Here is a 17,059-nt window from a genome sequence, read left to right as displayed (position 1 = left end):
CGCAGGTACCATGGTTCAATCCGCAGCACCACATGCCGCACCAGGCCCCCCAGAGGATCGTGGTGCATGCCTGTAATCCCAGCACTGGGGAGGCTGAAAGCAAGAGGATCACTATGAGTCTGAGCTGCATTGTGAGGCCCTGCAACAACCAAGTACATAAAATAAGTAAAGAAATAAATAAATAAGAGCTGGGGAGATGGCCCAGGAGAATAAGCGCTTCCCTGGCAAGCACAAGGGTCTGAGTTCAATCCCTCGTTTGGCAAAAAAAAAAAAAAAGGAAAAGAAAGAAAAATAAATAAAAATAATGTTGAACAAATGCATGCTGGCTTTTGAGCTTTTACAATACTCTTCCTGTTTCTAATGCTCCTGCAATTGCTATCATTATATTGCCATTATTGATGTACATCTTCGCTGCTACAGTTGGGGTCTGAAGTATTCCCCAGAGTCCCATGGGTTGAAGACTTGGTCACCAGTCTGTGAACGCGGTAGCAACTTTAAGAGGCGAGGCCTAGAGGGGGGAAGTCAAGTCACCAAAGATGTGCTTTTGAGGGCGACATTGAGGCCCTGGCCCTTCCAGTCTCTTTGCCTTCCAGTTGCTTCATTCTGCTACAGTGTACTACGCTGCTAGAGGCTCAAAGGCAATGCAGACGAATGACCAGGAACTGAACCCTCTGAGACCATGAGCCAAAATAACCCTTTTTCCCTTTGAGGTTGATGACTTCAGCTATTTTGTTATGGTGACGGGAAGCTGGCTAACATAATGTCCATGCTGGATTGTAAATTCCTGGAGGGCACAGTGTGTTTCCCTCGTGTGTATATTTCCACTGTGTATGCCCTTCGTAGTTACATGTTAAGCCACTACAAGTTTGTAAAGCAGGCCAGAGATTGTAACATGACAGTCGCTTCTTTGTGAGTGCTACTACCTTGTGAGCAGATGCAAGCAACTTTTGCCACAAGAGAAAATACAGTTGGCTCTTGGCTTCCTTTCAGTCAACCCAAAATATTGTGCTTAGTTAAGTACATGCCCACTGAACAAATGCTGGTCCAACCAATAGACTTGTTTTTTCATCAGAGAAATATTAATTTATTAAATAATTAAATAAATAATGGTTTCCCTTCTTGGTAGGGAGCTACGTTCTAACAATTCATAATGCAGTGTGATGCTTTCTATACCTCTGTGTCTTATCCAGTTTATGTAAGAAGGAAATCCTTGGAAGTTTGAGAGGTAAAAATTTATTTCTTTCTCTAAAATTATATTAAAATGCTAATGAAGAAAAACTAAAAACAATAGAATTTTAAATCAGAACTGACATTGTATGTCATGCTGTTTTGCTTTTAATGCAGCAAGATGTTTGGTGTTTTCAATAAATGCAGCCTGCATAGTGACAACAGATGTAATAAACACAGAAAATACAAAGACCCATTTTGTCACTGTGAGCTTGAGATTGTAAACAAATTAAAAGAACACTGTATTTGTCTCCTGAGAAGGCAGTAGTACCACTTTGCTTACTCCGATAAACAGCCGCATTCCTAGCCAAAGGAAAATGAAATTGAAACTGAAATAGAACAAAACACTCAAACCAAACTGATCCTTCACTTTATACCAATACTTGTGGATGTGCATACTTAGCGGGAAGCACCACCCATGAAGTTGCTGCTGCTGGATGCACGAGTCAAGAGGCTAGAAAGGCCTACAAATGCCTATCCAAATAAAAGTGGCTGCTGGGCTGGAGAGATAGCTCAGTGGTCTAAAGCACCTACTTGGAACAAGCTTGGCAAAGCACAGGGACCACGGTTCAATCCCCCAGCACCACATGCCAGCCAGCCCCGCCCCCTGGTGGGCTGAGCTGGCCACACACACACACACACACACACACACACACACAATGAATAAATAAATAAATAAAATTAAAAAAAAAAAGTGGCTGCTAATTTCATAACACAGCAATGCAAAAAATAGATTCCCCTGCCCTGAGGGAATTAGAGTCCAAAACTACAAGCGGAGGAGGCTGAGGTGTTAATGAACAACGTCACAAAAATTCAACTTTCTCCTAGCGTGAAAGATCACTAAGTAGTAGGTTAACTGACATAAAAGGTTTATATTTTCCATTAGATAAGCTCCTGCTTTTTCATTCCTATGCTATTTCTTTCTTCTTCTTCTTCTTCTTCCTCCTCCTCCTCCTCCTCGTCCTTCTTCTTCTTCCTCCTCCTCCTCCTCCTCCTCGTCCTTCTTCTTCTTCTTCTTCTTCTTCTTCTTCTTCTTCTTCTTCTTCTTCTTCTTCTTCTTCTTCTTCTTCTTCTTTTTAATGTATTAAGTACAGGGTCTACAGGGTCTCACTACATGGAGTGGATCCTCCTGTTTTCAGCCTCCCAAGTGCTGGGATTACAGGCATGCACCACCAGGCCCAGTCTCAATCGCAGTCTCAGAGCGCTCCGGGGACGGGGCTGGCATGGCATACTAGGGATCAAATCCTGGCCCCTGCAGTCCACGTAAGCAGGCACTTTAGTCTGCTGAGCTATCTGGCTAGCCTCCTATGCTATTTAATTATATAACTTTATATCATTTGTACAGGATATGTTGATTTTCAGTTTCCTTCTTTTTAAATTTTTTTTATGTATTTAATACAGGTTCTCACCATGCAGCTTGCACTTCTAGTGATCCTCCTGTTTCAGCCTCCCCAGTGCTGAGATTCCAGGCATATGCTTCCACGCCTGGTCTCAGGCCTGCTCAGCAAGCCCAGGGGCAGGGCTGGCACAGCATGCAGCACTGGGGATTGCACCCAAGGTCCTTGTGCTTGCCTAGGCAGGCGCTTAGGCCACTGAGTGATCCCTGCAGCCCCCTCAGTGTCCTTCTTATGTTTCGGAATACTTTTCCAGTATTGGGAATTGAACCCAGAATCTTTGCACTGAGTTACATTCCCAGTTCTTTTTAAAATTTTTATTTTGAGACCAGGTTTCTGTAAGTCACTAGATTGCTCAGGCTGGGCTCAAATTTGGGATCTTCCTGCCTCAGTTCCCAGAGTCCTAAGATTACAGGCATGTGCCACCATGTCTAGCTCAAAACTTTTTTTAAGAAAAGAAGGCCATCTTGGCAGATCCACACCTCCTGGTGTCCACATCCTTGCCTATTCTCTTCCCTTTGAGTGTGTGTGTGACCTGGGACTTGCATCTGACAGACAGAATATGGCAAAGGTGACGAGCTGTCTCTCCTATGATTATATTCCGTTGCAGAATTCCATCTTGCCAGCAGATTCTCTCTCCAGTCGCTCTCTCTGCCTTTGCAGGTTTGGAAGGAGCAAGCTGCTATGACTCCTACAACCACAAAGAATTAAATGCTGTCAACAATCATGGAAAAGTGGAAGGAAATGCTTCTGGAGCCGAGCCTCAGATTAAAAGCCAGGCCAACATCTTGATTGTAGCTTGTGGAGCCCTAATAGGCCCATTTAGCTAAATGCTGTCCCTATTTCTCACCCACACAAACAACAAGACAATAACTGTAAGCTGGGAGCCAGTGAATATGTACCTCCTTGTTATGCAGCAACAGAAAACCAATTCAGATTTTGTTACCAGGCATTGGGGTGCTATTGTGATATGTACCCACAAAGTGGGAAAGTGACTTTGGGATTTGGTAGCAAAATATTTTAAGGCACATGACAGAGAAGGTCTAAGACACACTGAACAAACTGTTAGTTAAAAATCTGGATTTTGAGGCTGGTGCTTATAATGGCTCAGAAGGAAGTAAGGCACATGTTATTGGAGACTGGAGGGAGTGCGATTCCTGGCCTAGAGTGGCAGAGAGCTTAGTGACATGATTTCAAGCAGTGATGAGGACAACTTGTAAGTGATATGTCTGGATATAGTCACGTACCCAATAACGATATTTTGGTTGGTGACAAAACACATGTGCAGATTGATGGCATGCTACCATGACTATTTAAACTAAAAATTTATGATGGGAAAAGCAAACTAAAAAAATTTACAAGAAAAGACATATTACCATTAATCCCCCTCAAAATATTTCCTGTCATTCATATATCCCATGGCTCTTGCCACTTTCAGAAGCAGTTCTGGAAGTCCTCTTTCAGAAGCATCTTTAGTTGTGCTGTCATGGCTGCCCTGTTATCTTTTTTGGTTTTATGTATTTAGTACAAGGTGTACAGGGTCTACAGGGGCTACAGGGTCTACAGAGTCTACAGCACATTCAGGGCCTCACTAAGTAGATTGGACTCATAGTGGTTCTCCTGTTTTCGGCCTCCCAAGAGCTGGGATTACAGGCACGCTCCACCACGCCCAGCCTCAATTGCCATCTCAGCATGCCCCAGGGGTGGGGCCAGCATGGCACACCGGGGACTGAACCCTGGCCACTGCTGTCTGCCTAAGCAGGTGCTTTAGTCCACTGAGCTATCTGGCTGGCCCTTGCCTTGATATCTTAAATCAATTGAAAATGTTCCCCTTTGATGGCACTTTTGACTGTGGGGAGGAGCTACACAATGCCAAATTCCATGAATAAGGTGAATGACGACCCACTATCGTGCTTTTAAAAGCCCATATTTCCATTGGATGGCATTAGATGTATTTTTAATCGTACCTCATAAAGACACACTCAAGACTTTGAGTCGTTTTCCAGAACGACTTTGGAAAGTGGAAAGAATGGCGGGCTAAGTGTGTTCGCAGTGAGGGAGGGTCCTCTGAAGGAGCTTAATGACAATGTGTCTGTTAGTTTAGTAATTTTTTTTTTAAATGTAAGCAATCACTTTAAAGATTTAATCATTTCAATTCACCTCAAATACAAAGGTAATCTTAGGAGACTATAATGAAGCTAAAAATTTTCTACTGCCTTGTTACAGCTGTTCTAACGTCATAGTGCAAATGGTACTCATGCATTTATGGTAATAGTGGTATCAATGAACCTACTGCGCTGTCAGTTGGAATAACACAAACCCAGCCCTCTAGCACATGCCTGTAATCCCAGCTACTGAGGAGGCTGAGGCAAGAAGACTACACGTTTGAGGTCAGTCTGGGCAACTCATGAGACTTTGTCTCAAAAATAAAGAGAGGGTTGGGGGTGTATCTCAGAAGCACAGTGCCTGCCTGGCAAGCATAAGGCCCTGAGTTCAATTGCCAGAACCAAAAAAAAAAAAAAGAGAAAAGGCCAAAGATAGTACACACTTGTCAATCCACCACTCTGGGAAGCTGAGGCAGCAAGATTGTAAGTGGGTAAGACCCTGTCTCAAAAAACACAGCACAACACAACAAAACAGGGCTGGGGATGTACCAGCAGCAGCCTCCTGCAACTTCCTTGCTTGATTTTCTTCTCATATTGTTTTGTTCATCAAAACCCTTAAGTGTCCAAAACCCACCGCTATGAGGCCAGTAAGAGAAGCATGTCAAGTGGTAGACCCGGAAGCAGAGTTAAAAGTGATTAATGATTACAAAGCTAGAAACTGAAAAAAGGGCCAGAGAGATAGCTCAGTGGAATAATTGCTTGCCCAGCAAGCGCAAGGTCCCGAGTTCCATCCCTGGTACCATAAACACACACACACACACACACACACACACACACATACACACACACACACACACACACACACACACACACACACAAAGCTAGAAACTGATGTCCCATGCCACCATAGATAGCCTCTTGAAGAGTAAAAACAAAATAACAGAAGCTGTTAAAGGAGCTGCTCAATGGAAGGCAAGCAATGATACTAAGGAAAGCTCAAGGAGGGCCTCTATCAAATACGGAGAAACTTCTAGTGAGCTGCAGTGAAGATCAGACACAGAAGCGCGTCCCTTTTGGCACCATGGTGATCACAGCTGAAGCAAAACATAGGTTTGCAATGCTGGAAGAAAAGGCTGGACTCAACTACGATGCTGAATTTATTGCTGGCGCCAGCTGGTTTCAATGATTCATTCCATAATGTGAGAGTGGTGACTGCGAGTGCTGATGCACAGGCGGCTGAAAAAGTTTTGGAAACTTGGATAAACTAATTGTGGAGGAAACCTGCTTGCCAGAGCATAACTTTAATATGGAGGCAACTTCCCTGCTCTGGAAATGGCTGCTTGAAAAAGACCTCCATCCACAAGGAAACCAAGTCCACGCTAGGTTTCAAGGCTTTAGCAGGGGATAACAGTTTTGCTTGGGGCAATGTTGCAAGCTGCAAATTGAAACCTTTCGTAACCTGGCACAGTGGGAAGCACAGGACTTTCAAGCAGTCTGTGAGCACACAGTGCCAGCACTCCGGAGGAGCAGGGAGAGTACAGAGGACCCAGCTCCTCTTTCAAGATGCCTTCCTGACTTGCCGTGCTGGCAAAGTGGAGCAGTACTGTCTGGAGAACAACAGGCCTCAATGTTTTGCTTCTGTTGCTCTTGTGTTCACGCATCTGCCTTTCACAGGTGCTCTTCAGCCCAGCTGCAGAGGGGCATTTCTCCCCCCAAACGCCACTTCTTTGATCCGATCATTGCATCAAGAACAAAAGCAATTCTTAAGGCTGAGCAAAGCCTTTGCCAGGACTGTTGCCGCCACTAAGAAAGACACTGAGAAGATATTGGTGCAATTCTGAGAGGGTTACCGCAACTATGATTGCATCAAGACCCCTATTTGGACTTGGGTGATGTCACCAAGGAATGCATGAATGGCATCTGAAGAAGACACTCAGGAGGTTCATCTGGGACTTCAAAGGACTTGCCAAGGATGAAGAGGCTGCGAACATCAAAGCTGCAGTTGAGAGGCACAAGAGTGACTCGAAGGAGCTCCTGGAAGTGATTTCTGGGGTACTAATTGACGAATTGTTGGTACTGGAACATGAACAGAGTTGAAGAGGAGGCAAGCAGAAAGACCCAGCAGAAAAAAAAGGAGAAACACACCCAAGAAAATTGAAAAGTTTTTGCAGACTTTAGCAGGATCCTTAAAAGATCTCAGAACATGGGACAGCCCCCCTCCATCGGAAGCTTTTCATTCATACAGAGCAATGTTCACGACATATTTTCTGTTTACAAGCAAATCTATGACAGAAAAGGAGACAAAATAAGAAACGTATTTCTAGCTAGAGCAATCCTGGCTCAGGAAAAGCCCAGGCACGTTCTTCAGGAGGAGTTCCAGAAAAGGCGTGGTCACCAGAGGAGGAGACGGCGCATGTGCCTTGTCACACTGGAAGACCTTGCAGTGGTGACAAGAAGTGGAGGTGGAAGACAGTAGTACTGATGATCCTGACCCCATATAGGCCTGGGCTGATGTGTGTGCACACCTCTAACACACAAGTGTAGCAAGTTAAAAAAAATTGTAAAAGAAACAAACCTTATAGAATAAGTATATAAAGAAAATACTTTCGCACAGCCGTAAAATCCATTTCTATCTTAAATTATTATTACAGCAGTCAAAACGTTAAAGAAAATTAAAATTTATGAAATCAAAAAGTTACAGTAAACCAAGGGTAGTTTATGTTTTTATCTTTTTTTTGTATTTAGTACAGGGTCTACAAGGACTCCCTACACAGCTAGGACTCTACTAATCCGCCTGCGTTCAGCCTCCCAAGTGCTGGGATTACAGGCGCATCCTCACTCAGCCTCAGTGTGTCCCGGGGGCAGGACCAGCAGGGCACGCTAGGGGATTGAAAGAACCCCAGTCCCTGAGGGTAGTTTATTTTTCAAAAGAATTCTACGAGGTTTCACTAAGAAGCTCAGGGCGGTTTTTTTTTTTTAATTTTTTTTTTATTTGTGTGTGTGTGTGTGTGTGTGTGTGTGTGTGTGTGTGTGGCCAGCTCAGCCCACCAGGGGCCGGGGCTGGCTGGCATGTGGTGCTGGGGGATCGAACCGCGGTCCCTGTGCTTTTAGTTTGTTCTAAGGAGGTGCTTTAGACCACTGAGCCATCACACCAGCCCATCAGGGCGGTTTTGACCCCACCCCCCGCTGACCTTTCTGCTTCAGCCTCTTGAGTGCTGGAATTACAGACATGCACCAATGCACCTGGCTAAGAATTTTTAAATTAGTGTAGTCTAAGTGTAACATAGTTATAAAGTCTTTTGCATTTTTTTTTTTTTTTTTGACACAGGATCTTGCTGTGTAGTTCAGACTGGCTTTGAACTCAGTATGTATGGTGCCCGGGATGGCCTAGAGCTCGGAGTGATCCTGCTGGTCTCCAACTTGCATCTGTTCTCCTGCCTCAGCCCCTGAAGTGCTGGGATTACAGGTATATACCCCTGTGCCCTGGGCTATCTGTTTTCGCCATACTAGAAATTGAACCCAGAGTCTTCACACTGAGGTGTGTCTTCAGCCCTTTAAAGTTTTAACATTTATTTATTTATTTATTTATTTATTTATTTATTTATTTTGTATTTTAGGGAAGGGTCTACAGGGTGTTCAGGGTCTCACTACTAGATTAGACTCATAGTGATTTGCCTGTGTACAGCCTCTCAAGAGCTGGGATTACAGGTGCACACCACCATGCCCAGTCTCAATCACCATCTCAGCATGCCCCAGGGGTGGGGCTGGCATGGCAGGCCCGGGGATCAAACTCCTGGCCCTGCACCTGCTTGCAGGCTTTTTAATCTGCTGAGCTATTTGGCTGGCCCTTAAGTTTTATTTTGAGATAGAGTTTCACTAAGTTTCTAAGTTGCCTAATTGCCTCCAACCTGGCAATCTACCTGCCTCTGCCTCAGAATGCTAAAATTATAGGTGTGTACCACTATGGCGGGCTCCTTTTTTTTTTTTTTTGCTGTTGTTGTTTATGTTATATTTTTGCTGTATCTTTACTATGATTAGAAACAGAAGTTTTATCCTCATGTTGTGACTGTTTACGGTATTCGGTAAGGTAACATGCCATGCAGGTTTATGGCCTAGAAGGAATGGGTTATGCCATAGAGCCTCGGAGTGAGGTAGGCTGTGCCATCCAAGGTCGTCTAAGGACACTGGTGTTGTCACAGCGATGGAACTGCCTAATGGTGCATTTCTCAGAACACATCCTTGTCATTAGCAGCGCACAACTGTATAGCTGAGGAGATTTCCAAACTAAATGTTAAAGGTACCACCTGTTTACTTGCTGCTTACCATAAAATGGAAGAGGAAAGAAAGAAATTGAGGGGAAAATTGCTAAATGAAAAGGAACCAGGACTTGATTGGGGAAATGCTTAGCTTATGCACATGGCAAAAATGGTAAACTTCAAGCAGTGTGGTTTGGAGGAAAAGCTGAGGGTCCTGTTGTAAAGCCTTTTGCTAAAACCCCAGAAACATCAAAAGACCAGCGTATTCTGCCCTACAGTAGGCGTTTTCAGGACTTAAAAGGTGTGCCTCACACATCCTTTAAATTAAACCCAAGGGCCTCTAGGAAGCTCAAGGGTGTTGTCCCTCAGCTATTTCAAGTGTCCCAAGATACAGAAGGGATTCCGGAGAGCCGAGCCAAGGTGTGGGGTGAGGCTTTTCTGTAAGGCAGGGAACCCCTGCTCAGCACCAGCAGAAACTCAGGACTTTCTTAGGGAAATTACTTCTGCAGAAATATTGCCAATTTGGACTGAAAGCGACAGCAGGAGAAGAGTAAAGGGAGCTTGCTGATTGTGATGGCGAGCAGAGCAGTGGCGAAACTGCTCGGCCGCACACACACGCTACCCTTCCTGAAAATGGAAGATGACTCAGGCTGCAAACGAGGGCCCTTCGGGGGGGAACTGAGAGCCCTGGAAAATTATTCCCAGGCCTTGAAACCTAATCAAGGCACAGCCACGATGTGCCCCAATTCCTGACCCACAGAAGCCGTGAGGTAGTGAGTGTGTGCAGTTCTAAGCCATTTGCTTTTTTGGTCATAATGCTCTGAAGCAACACATAACTACCACCTCAGTCTTATCCTAGCTCCTTCCATCCCCAGACTAAGCACTATCATGAATTCAGTATATGCCTTTGGTCCCATGTTTAAGTAGTTTTCCTATAGACATATTTACCAATGTATAATATGCCCTATTTTTAAATGTTTTTAGATTTACATAAATGGTACAACACTGAACATATTGTACAACTGGCATTTTTCTCCCAGTATTGTATTTTTGAGATACATCCATATGCTCCATTGAATAGATACATTTGTTCATCCATTCCATTATGGATGGGCATTTAATTGGGAGATTACAGTCATTCCTCCTAATCCACAGTTTTGCTTTGTACGGTTTTGGTTACCTGTAGTTAACCAAGGCCCAAAAATACTAATGGGAAAATTGCAGAAATAAACAACTCATACATTTTAAATTATGCCTTTCTCAATGTGCACTTTTGTGCTGTCCCACTCGATCCTGCCCTGGACCCGAATGATCGCTTGTCTTGCATGCCCATCAGTCCCTTCATAACCATCTCAGTTGTCAGAGGGACTGGCCCCGTGTTGCAATGCTTGTGTTTGAGTCACCCTCGTTTTATTTGACGACAGCTCCTTAGTGCAAGAGCAGTGACGCTGGCAAGGTGGAAGAGCCATAATTGTGCTTTCTGGCCCTATAGCTCAGCAGCACCGCGCCTGCCTGGCAAGCATGAAGTTGTGAGTTTGATTCCTGGTACAAAAAAAAAAAAAAAAAAATAAGTGCAAAGGTAAAAGCTCTTGACTGACTCAAGAAAGAAAAAATATCATATGCTAAGGTGGTTATGATCTATAGTACATTATTGTTGTTAATCACTTTAATAAATTTTTAAAAACTTATCATCATCATCATTATTTGTGATAGTGGGTATTGAATCCAGGGAATACTGAACAACTTCTTACCTCTTTTTAAGACAGGGTCACATGCTGGGTGTGGTGGTACATGCCTATAATCCCAGCACTCCAGAGGCTGAGGCAGGAGAATCACTGCGAATTCCAGACCAGCCCTGGGCTACCTAGTGACCTCAAGGCCAGCCTGGACTGTATAAGATGACCCTGTCTCAGAAAGACAGAAAAAGACAGTCTCACCAAGTTGCCCAGGCTGGCCTTGAACTTGCAATCATTCTGCTTCACCCCCATCCCCATCAGCAGGGATTGCAGGAGTGTACCAACATACCTGGTCTAATTTAAAAATTAAACTCTATCATCCATAGGTATGTGTAGGAAAAAAAATATAGCATCTATAGGGTTTGGTACTATCTGTGGCATCGGGATCCAAAAAGGGCCTTGGAACACATCTTCCACAGGGAGTGGCAGCCTTTCTCCTTTTTTCTTTCTCTTTCCTCTCTCCCTCCTTTAGGCCCCGCCTTCTTTCCTCCCCCCCCCCCTTTTTTTTAAACAGGGTCTTACTGTGCTGCCCAGGCTGAGCTTAAACTTGCCACAATCCTGCCTCAGCCAGGGAGCTGGGATTGAAAGTGCATACCACCACCACATTCAGCTAGCATTGGCAATTCTAGTACACGCTCTCAAATTATCCAGGAAAGTATTGCTACCATTTTAGATCTATTTTTACTATTGCCAGTGTGAAAGGTTTTTTCCAAAGCCTCACCGATATGCTTGGTGGTATTGTCAAAGAACTCCAACATGCTATTATTAGGTTTTTGGTGGTTTTTTTTTGGTTTTGTTTTTGAGACAGGGTCTCATTATGCAGTGCAGGCTGGCTTGGAACTCACTTTGTAGCCCAGGCTGGTCTCAAACTCGCAATGATCCTCCTGTCTCAGCTTCATGAGTTCTGGGATTACAGGCATGCACCACTACACCTGACTTCATTAGGTTTAGTGATATAACTGACATATAGTAGACTGCATATATTTGAAGTATACAAAATGGATGTATTTTAACATAAGCATCCCTGGAAGTATCATGATAAGCAGCGATGAACATATCTGTCACACCTAAAAATTTCCTTGTGCTCCCTTTGTGAACCCTCTGTAGTAGTCTCTTGGAATGTTATAATAAAAATACCATAAATGAGGAGGCATAGAAACAGCATAAATGTATTTCTCACAGTTCTGAATGTTAGGAAGCCCTAGATCAAGAAAGAGTCCATGTCCAGTGAGGGCCCATTTTTGTAGAGGGTGCCTTTTCATTTGGTTGTACATGGCTTCAGGGATTCAATTATTGCTGGTTGTATGTAGGATTGTGGTATCTTGTTAAATGGAATTATGACCTTGTTATTGCCTTTATTTGGAGATTAGGTATAATTTACTGAGAAATAGATACTGGTGTCAAGTAGACAAGTGCTAGACTTCTGCTGGTTAGTTTTTTGGGGGTTGAATTTTTTTGGTTTTTTTTGCAGGGCCTTACTCATGCTAAGCAAGTGCTCTACCAATGAGCTACAGCCACAGCCTGATGGTTATTTTTTAGGAGTCAACTTGATTAGGTTAAGGGATACGGGAAGCTGGTAGCACATTATTTCTCGGTGAATCTGTGAGGGTGTTTATGGAAGAGATTGGTATATAATCCAGTGGACTAAGGGAGGAAGACCCAGGACTAGGGTGTAGTTCAGTGGTAGAGTTTTGCTTGCCTAGCATGTGCAAGGCCTTGGGTTAGATTATCAGAACTCCAAACACACACACACACACACACACACACACACACACACACACACACCACTGAAAATGCATTTTACCAGTATGGGTAGGCATCTTCCAATCCACTGAGGGCCTGGCTAGAAGAAAAAGGCAGAGGAAAGGCAAATTTGCTCTTTTCTACCTCTGGGACATCCATCTTCTTTTGTCCTCAAACATTAGAGGTCATGGTTCTCAGGACTTCACACTTTGTAATTTATATCTGTGGTTACCTAAGTTTTTAAGTCTTGGGCCTTGACCCTAGCCTTTCAAGGTCAGTGAGGACTCAGGACATAAGAGAAGAACCTGTACTGCAACATCCTGTAAGTCAATGATGTCCCAAATTTTCTGATCAAGGAGATTATGAGGCCACAAAGGAAAGTGACCAACGATGTAGAATGTGCCTAAGGAGAGTCACATGGAAAGAAAACATTCTCTCAGGCTTTCACAGAGAGCAAATTGGTCAAACAATGGCTGTGACTCATCCACATGGTTGACACTAACAAAGGATCTGCAAACTGCTGCACAGGGTTTCAGGATGAATCCTGAGGGGATTTGACTGACCTTGTCAGATACAAAAGTTATATTTCTTGTTATATAGGCCTTGTATTATCTTGGTCTTAACCATATAGCAGAAAAGTATAATAATGAGATATGAAAAGTAAAGCCATATTAATATGCTGAACTGTAAAAGGCTCAAGTCAACAACTTCTGAAATTGCCAGTCTTATGGATAACCCACTACTATTATGGACTACTGGACTATATTGGATTATTTTGCTGAATTCACACACCTACAATATTTGAATGGCAATGGAATACCCATCTCTGACAAAACTTAACAAAAAAGGGTGATATAAATGAAGGACCATTTTGTATCTGCATATACAAAATAGTTAGGATAGTTATACAGCTACATTCTCTTAATTCAATGAGAAGAAAGATTTGTACTAATAGTGTTTGGACAGGATATCATGTCTGCATCTTGTACTATGAATAACCACTATGAAGACAAGCATATGCAATGTAGTAATTATTAAAACTGTCCTAAAAATAAAAAAAACTGTCCTACTAACCTGTTTTGAAACTGTCTCATTGCTATTTGTTTCTCAATAAAATTAATAAAAAAATAAGTCTTGTGCCTTGAACTGAGACGTATCCCATTGTCTCTCTTATTTGTCAGACGAGGACTCAGACTAAGTTTAATCTACCAACATGCCTGCATCTCCAGCTTCCAGATCATAGAGTGGGACTTTCTGGCTTCCATAATCACTTCAGCCAATTCTCACAATAAATGACCTTCTGTCTGTCTGTCTGTCTGTCTCTGTGTCTGTCTGTCTATCTATTTATCTATCTATCTAACTATCTACCTACCTATCTATCAATCTCATCTACCATCTCATTAGTTCTGTTTCTTTGGGGAACCCTAATCTATACATTTTCCATCTGTCTCATCCTGCTCCCGGCCCCACTGATCTACTTGCTATCATACAGTTCATTTTCTGGAAATATATATAAATGGAATTATACAGTATACATTTTCTATCTCACTCCTTTCATGCAGCACTGTTATTTTGAGGTTTATTCATGTTCCTTTTACTTTTTGTTTTCTTTCCTTTATTCCTTCTAGTGCTGGGGACACAATGCAAAGCCTTGTGTACTCTAATCTAGTACTCCAACACTGAGCTACATCCCAGCTGAGTTCATTTCTTTTTATTGCTAATTAATACTCCATGGTCATGGATGTACTACAATTTGTTTATCTATTCACATGCTCACGAATAATTGGATTGTTTCTAAGTTTTATCTATTACAAATAAAGCTATTATATACAACTGTTTCCGTGGACATAAGGTTTCATCTCTCTTGGATAAATATCTAAGAATGATGTTACTGGATCATATTGATAGATGTCCTTTTAAATATGAAGACATAGGCATGCTGTTTTCCAAAGTGGTTGTGTGATTATGGTTTTTCTCTAGTTGTCCCCCCAAAACCTCATGCAGTCATGGGGGCAGACTTCTAGAGTTTATGATTAACTCATGAACCACTGGGATTATGGGAGATCCAAGGCTGGGATTGTAGGTCTGAGTACCACTAAGATTATGAGTAATCCAAGGCTGGGATTGTAGGTCTGAGTACCACTGGGATTATGGGTGTGAGTGCTGTACCCAGCCTGGGGCAGATAGCCTGAATGTAACATGAGAGAGACAGAGAGACTCACTTGCTCTCTGTTGCCCCTACTCCTCCTTTTTGCTCTTGCTCTTTGCTGCCACCATGAAAGGTTGGTGTGCCACTCTGCCTTGGAGCCAGCTGAGTATGGACTGAAACCTCCTGTAACTGTGAGCTAAATAAACCTTTCTTTCCTTCCTTTTGGGTGTTGGGTATTTGTCCCGGCAAGGAGCGAAGAGTAACCGAGACAATGACATTCTTTTCTGGAGGCTCTAGGGAAAAGTCCATTCCTTGTCGGGTGTCAGCTTGGGAGCTGCCCTGGGTTCTTAAGAGTGCCTTGGTTCTTACACATGACTTCCTATATGTTACAGTCTTCCTCACACCATCATCTCTGGTCTTGGTCTCTTGTTTTTCTCTTCACTATGAAAACTCCTGTGATTAGATTCAACCCACCCAAAAATGTAACATCTAAATCACTAAGGTCCCTGAAATATTCAGAGGTTCTTGGAATCAAGATGTGGACATCTTTGGGAGGCAACGGGGCTATTATTCTGTTCATCACAGTGATAGACATAAAAGACTCTAGTTCTAATCTTTAAAAGATGATTGTGTAAAGCAAAATAAAATGATATATTGGGGGCTTATAAGATGTAAAAGTAAAACATATGACAGCAGAACAGAATCCTGGAGGAGAGAAGCAGAAATGTATTGTAAAGTTCTGGTACTAGCCATGAAGTGGCATCATATCATTTGAGGATGGTGTTAGCTTTTTGTTATTATAACAAATACCTGAGATAATTGATTTAGAAAGAGAAAGAGCTTATTATGGCTCATGATTTTGGAGGCTTCAGTCCGTGCTTGGTTGGGCCTGTGGCAGCACAACATATTGGTAGCCCACACTAGAGTGAAACTGTTTACCTTGGAGCTAGGAATGAAGCTCAGTGGCAGAGTACTTAGTGTGAGTGAGGCCCTCAGATCGATTCTATCACAGGGTAAATTAAAAAAGGCTGTCCACCTCAGGGTGACTGGGGAACAAGAGCTGGGAAAAATTCAGGTAGGGTCCTATAGTCTCCTCGAAGGCCCTGCCACCAGTGACTTAAGACCTCCCACTCATCCCCACCTCTTCAAGTCCACCACCACCTCCTAATAATGCCATTGGTGGAGAATGAAGCTTGGCACATCCCCAAAAGCTGGGATTACAGGCATGTGCCACTACCCCCAGTCTACATTTCTTAAGTATTATCTTATTATTTTTAAATTTCTATGTAATTTAACAATGCTTGTTTTTTGTTCCTAAATTTCTTTCATTCACTTTTTGCTTGATCAGTCTTACTAGAAATTTATCTTTGTTAATTTATGAAGAAAATTTCCCTAAGTATTTTGCATAAAAGTGTCTGTTTTTCTCTAGGAGTGTTGTTATTTTCCATAACTTTATTGACTTTTCTAATTAAAAGGCAATATCTATGGAGTATTTTATGACTTCAAAGGTAACTAATGTGTTGAATGTAGCTGATGACCTATTTGCTTATTTGTTATGAGTTTTAAAAATATGATTGGAGCCAGAGAGATGGCTCAGAGAATAAGCACTTGTCTGGCACGCGCAAGGGCCTGAGTTCAATCCCTGGTTCCACAAAAAATTAAAAAAAAAAAAATAAATAAAATAAATAAAAATGCAATCTTACAATACATACTGTCTTACAATTTGCTGTTATTTTACTGAGAGCCAGAAAATTATTAACCTTAATGATAGCAATTTATTTATTTATTTACTTAATTATTTTTTGTGGTACCGGGGATTGAACTCAGGACCTTGAGCTCGCCACGCAAGCGCTTATTCTACTGAGCCATCTCCCAGCCATTATGATAGCAATTTAAACCTGAACAAAATCAATGAACTTGTTAACTGTTATTTGGGCTGCAGACATTAAGCATTGACCTCCTCATGAGTTGTATGTAGGCTGAATCCCGCAATGCAAGTAAACCATTAACTCTGTTATTTTAACTTATAGATAGACATGCATGTTAAGTCTTTTTTCTTGGATTGACTTAACAGCTCATGTTTTACCTTTAAATAAATTGATTATGAATTTAATCAACTTTATTTTTCTTGTAGCTACTTTAAAAATTGTTTTGAATTATCTGGGAATTTCTCTTGTCTGCCTCTGGAGCCCCAGTAGAGTCTGGATATCTGTCTTAGCGCCTCCAGAGCAAGGGCCTCAGGTCCTGCTGTTGACTTTTTGTTATCTTTTTTGTATTTTCTCCGCATGGCGCTGTTTGTGGTAGAGCTTAGCCTTCAGGCCAATCTTTTTTTTTTTTTTTTTTTTTTTTTGAATGTTCATGAGCCTCTCGACTTTCTTTCTTTCTCTTTTTCTCATGGTAATCCAAGTGGTACCCATAGTGTTTGCGGTGTAATTCAATATATTCATTC

The 17,059-nt window shown here is 42.4% G+C and overlaps 1 long non-coding RNA gene across 1 annotated transcript in view; it reads left to right on the top strand.

Annotated features, from left to right (window-relative positions):
- Positions 1-4,094: 4,094 nt before the first annotated feature.
- The window catches only part of LOC111813786, a 21,580-nt gene continuing 8,615 nt past the window's right edge, over positions 4,095-17,059 (top strand). The window contains exons 1-2 of the long non-coding RNA XR_002818954.1: positions 4,095-4,104; positions 12,699-12,705. This is a non-coding gene — a long non-coding RNA (uncharacterized LOC111813786). The remainder of the gene's footprint in view (positions 4,105-12,698; positions 12,706-17,059) is intronic.

This window comes from Octodon degus, unplaced genomic scaffold, assembly GCF_000260255.1.
Source record: "Octodon degus isolate 3935 unplaced genomic scaffold, OctDeg1.0 scaffold00223, whole genome shotgun sequence".
Lineage (NCBI taxonomy): Eukaryota > Metazoa > Chordata > Mammalia > Rodentia > Octodontidae > Octodon > Octodon degus.
Note: the sequence above shows the minus strand (reverse complement) of the source record. Positions and strands in the feature narration are given on the sequence as shown.